This window comes from Merops nubicus, unplaced genomic scaffold, assembly GCF_000691845.1.
Source record: "Merops nubicus isolate BGI_N331 unplaced genomic scaffold, ASM69184v1 scaffold2061, whole genome shotgun sequence".
Taxonomy (NCBI): Eukaryota; Metazoa; Chordata; class Aves; order Coraciiformes; family Meropidae; genus Merops; species Merops nubicus.
The window spans coordinates 46,390-51,269 of record NW_008588795.1 but is presented as its reverse complement, the minus strand read 5'-3'; the positions used below and the strand labels follow the sequence as shown (position 1 = coordinate 51,269).

At 42.5% G+C, this 4,880-nt stretch overlaps 1 protein-coding gene across 1 annotated transcript in view; it reads left to right on the top strand.

Moving 5' to 3' along the window:
- Positions 1–4,880, top strand: part of ROCK2 (Rho-associated, coiled-coil containing protein kinase 2) — a 55,485-nt gene that overhangs the window by 5,093 nt on the left and 45,512 nt on the right. The gene's annotated exons all lie outside the window — the stretch shown is intronic.

The window sequence follows — 4,880 nt, the reverse complement described above, 5'->3', positions numbered from 1 at the left end:
CCCCCCCCCTTTACGCTTCTAGTCAGGTATTTATTCAGTTTTCACAAGCACTTGTAACCTTCAACCACATTCTTGCTGCCAGCTGTCAGTGACTGATCCAAACACTCTGCCCTTTCAGAAAATGAAGCTTCATTTGTTTAAAGGTTATAGTGTCATTCTCAAGTAGTAAATCAAGAGCTGTCTTTAAACACTCTTGCCATCCAGCACTCCTGGTCCTTCCTGTGTTGAAGAGGGAACCCGAGTCATAGGTGTTGACATTCTCACATTTTAGCACTTTTGTTCAAAGGTCTCAATATTTCTGTAAGATTCCATTATGTTCTGGGGCTGGGGAGTCCAGCTGATATCTTCCATTTAACCTAACATTTTTTCCTTCTGCTGGGCTTCGTGCTGTTGCAAATCTATGAGGCCGCACAGTGCAATCTGTGGTATCTGTGGCATACAGAGACCACAAATGTCCAAACTCCTCTCTCTGAAAACTGAAAATTCAATCCCCTACTAAAAGGATGGTGTTAGAGAGGTCCCCTGCACCTTGAATTAGATCATGTTATATGATACATGTGCTAAATCATGTGATCCAGTATGTTGCAATTGTGACATTCCTTCAGGGTTTCTCTGAGCTTGCCTTATTGCTGCCTGGTTTTTTTTATTTCAGGTTAGCTCTATGTTTAGATAATCTATGATTATCTGTTCTGCAGCTGTTAAATTTTATGACAAAGTAAAATTTTTATGAGACCTTGACAAGACCTGCATCCCTAGATGATGACTATTACTTTTAACTAAGTTAAAGTAGTTAGGAGGGGCAACTTCATTGCTCTCTACAGCTTCCTGAGGAGGGGAAGTGGAGAGGAAGGTGCTGAGCTCTCCTCCCTGGTATCCAGTGACAGGATGAATGGTGATGGTTCAAAGAGGTTCAGACTGGACACTAGGAAGCATTTCTTTACTGAGAGGGTGGCCAGACTCTGGAACAGGCTTCCTGGGGAGGTGGTTGATGCCCCAATCGTGTCAGTGTTTAGGAAGTATTTGGACAATGCCCTTAACAACACACTTTAAATTTTGGTCAGGCAGTTGGACAAATGATTGTTGTGAGTCCCTTCCAACCAAAATCTACTCTGCTCTTGTCTATTTGTCTTTGAGTAGAGCAAGTAGCATTTCTTCATCCTCAGCATTTCACAGGAATGATAAAACTGGTAACTACTCAGTTGGTATCTTATTTGTTTACTCCATATATTGATGGGTTTTTCACTGTAGTATTTAATGCTTAAACAGGTTCACTGGAGCTGCATTAACATTTTTAGTTTCTGTATTATAGTTTGAACACAGAAGTATTCCTGTGAGTTTCTGACCAATGAAGGAGCTGTATAAAACTACGTGCTACAGTTTCAACATGTTTAAATCACTGCCATCTTATTTCAATTCACACATCTGAAAACATTTGAAAATAAATTCATGTGATTCCCCTCCCTTGTGAGATGCTTCATGGTGTGCAATCAAGCAACTGCCCGTTCTCTGTGACTTGAGATTTGCTGATATTCTTTCTCTACTGCTGCTACCTGTGAATTTGCATTTGTCCTCCATGTCTGGTGCCAGATCAACTTCTGATCCACATTTGTTTAGGCTTCCAATCACAGTCTTCCCTTCTCAAACTGCAAAATGCGTTTGCATCATGACTAAAATATTAAACTTGGTGTGGGTGAAGCAATGTTGCTGTCCTGTACTTCCTGTCTAAATTTCTATGATTCACTATAGAAAACAGCCTCAGAATTCTCTCTTTTCCATCTTCACACTCTGGGTACTTCACAGTCTTATTGGGACACTGAATGTAGCAGATGTGTCTACTTTTGAGGTGTTTGTTGCCTCTGCCCTTACAACTTTACTAACATACTCTTTGCTGTCATTTTTTTTTTTAATTATAAATTGCTCACCTTCCCCTTCAAACATAATCTTTTCCTCAGAAGAAGAATTTTTTAGTTGCATTTTTTTTTTGTTCTGCAGGTTAGGAAGGGCCTCTGGGAGTCAACTGATCCAACTCTGCTTAAAGCCAAACCAGTTCTGATGTTAGATCAGGTTGTTCACGTCCTCGTGCAGTTAAAGTTTGAAAATTTCTAAAGACAGAGGTTTTGCAGCTCCCCTGGACAGTCTACTCAATTCACCAGTCCTAGGGATTCTTTTCTACAAAGTAGGATTTCCAATGTTACAGCTTGTGTTTTGCCTTTTGTCCTTTCACATTGTCCCCCTTAGAAGTAAAAAGTCCTTTCAGCTTCTGTTGAAGCCAACCATTTAGACATTCCTAAGCTGAACAACTCCAGTTCTCTCAGCTTCAGTATGAGCATCATGTGGTCCCACGCTCTAAACATCTTGGTATCCTTCCATTAAGCTGGGAAGTGTTGTGACCCTTCTCTTGCACTGAGGAGCCCAAAGCCAGACATAGCATTCCAGAGATGACCTCACAAGTGACAAATGGGAAAGAAAAACTCACTTGCCTCCACCTACTCACTGTGCATTTACCGACGCGGCCTGGTGTGCAGTCAGAGCAGAGGCTTGCTGCCTGTTCCTCTTTGTTCATCTTGTCCTCCACGAGTGCTCTTAGGTCCTCTTTCTCAAGATTCCTTCTGGCTATTGAGTGCCATCCTGAACCATTGTGTGGTGGTGTTCCATCCCAGCTACAGGACTCTACATTTGCCTTTGAACTTTGTGAGGTTGCTGTCAGCTCATTTTCCCATCCTGTCTGGGTCCCTCTTAGGAGCAGCCCTGCCCTCCAGTGTATCAACTTTGAACCCTGACCATGACTCCAGCAGGTTTTCCACTCACCTTGCAATTTCTCTGTGCAATCCCTGCTGGTCTGGTTTGCCTACATAGATACTTTGAGATTCTGTGTTTAAAGCCATGCTACAGTCAAGGAAAGGTAATGTGTACTGCTCTCCCCTTGTCTGCCAAGATAGACATCTCATCATGGAAGACACTGAGGTTAATCAAACACAGTTTGTCTTTTCTAGATCCTTTCTGGTTGTTGCCATCCTTTCTTGTCTATCAAGTGCATGGAAATGGATTCCAGAAAGCTATGCTCCATGATCATCATGGACAATGCAGTTAGGCTGCTGTTCCAGCCTGCCTTCTGGGTCCTCCTTGTTGCCCTTCTAGAAAACACGTCGTGACATTTGCCCTTTACCAGTCATCAGGAGCCTCTCCAAGTTGCACTGACCTTTCAAAGGTGATAGGGAACAGCCTGGTAATGGTGTTCCCTTCAGCACACTCAGATGCATCTTGTGTTGTTTCATGGCCCAATAATGTCAAGTTTGCTCTGCTGGTCCTTAACTCTGACTTCCTCCACTGCAATACTTCACTTCCACATGCTCTGCTGTTAGCTGGGGGGCTGTGAGCAGAGCTTGCCAGTAAAGTCTGAGGCAAAAAAAGCATTGAGTACCTGATTTCCATGTCTTTGGGCACTAGATCCCCTACACCAGTGAGAGTGGTGGGCCCTCATTTGCCTCATTCTTTTATTGCCAGTGTCTTTATAAAGGTGGCTTCCTTTCATAACCTGGCTAGTTTGAATTCTATCTGAATTTGGCTTTCCAAGTTACATCCTTACATGCTTGGGAGTTTCCTGCTGGGTAGCCCATCCCTGTTTCCATGTTCCAAACCTTCGCTTTTGTGCTTGAGGCAGAGGTTGCCCATTCAGCCAAACTGTCTCTTTGCCATGCCTGCTAGATTTCTAGCTAACTAGAACAGATTGTTCTTGTGCTATGAACATGTAGTCTTTGAGGATCAACCCACTCTTCTAACCTCTGCAAAAGCTTCCCACAGGATCCTACCAGTGAGTTTCCTGAACATGCTCTAGTCTGCTCTCCTGAGGTCCAAGGTCTGCTGTTTCCCTTCCTCAGGTCTCTTTGGGTCTTTAATTCCACTGTCTCATGGTTGCTTCTGCCAAGGCTGGCACAGACTTTGTCATCCCGGGCCAATTCTTTCTTGTTTGTGAGTATTAAGTAGGCTTGTTGTTCATGTGAGTCAAAAAAAAAGAAATGTTCTTGATGGTCAAGCACACCTTGGATTGCTTGTAGCCTACCAGGTTCTTCTTCTTGTAGGAGTGGTAAACTATTTACTTAGATGTTCATTAGCTTTAACTCCACACTGACAATATCATCTTTGATGTCATATTGAATTTACTGTAGCTCTGATCCTTTTTTTTTTTCCTCCTGTATTCAGATCTGAAATCCGTTTTAATGCTTGAGATCAATTTCCATGGGCTTCGACCCTGAACATGGGTCTTGCAATATACACCTTTTCTCCTCTCTGAATATATGCATCAACAGCTTTTCATACAATTTCATGCTCTTTCTTGCTCCAGCCAAGCTTTTTTACTTTGTTCTTCCTCTCAGCCTGTACAGGGGCAGTTTCAAAGCCTGTCATGGTTATGATTACCTCCAGGATTAGGGATTCCATTCATTGCTGCCATTGTCTTTTGTCCTTGTAATAGGAATAGATTTTTAAAATGTATTTAGCCAGGAAAGCGTTCACTAGCGTGCTACATTTACGAATTTAAAGAGTCTAGGACTTCACATCTTTTTAGAATTTGCCCGAGGTCAGAATTTCACTCATTTCCCTTACAGTTTCCAACAACTGCCAATAAGAAAAATACTGAAAGACAGAGCTTATCTGCAGGATACTGCAGCAGAGGATGCTTGAGCAGAGCATTAACACACAGGTTTAAAAAGTATAGGACTACACATGCAGTGAACACTAAAAATCCCTTTGAGATGGCCAGCAGTTGAACAGACAGACATAAATTCCACTTAAAATTTGGTACGGAATGAACGAGTGGATCTGAAGTCACATCCTTGGATGATCTGAAGCTGTACACAAAGGTCACTGGGGTTTATATCCCT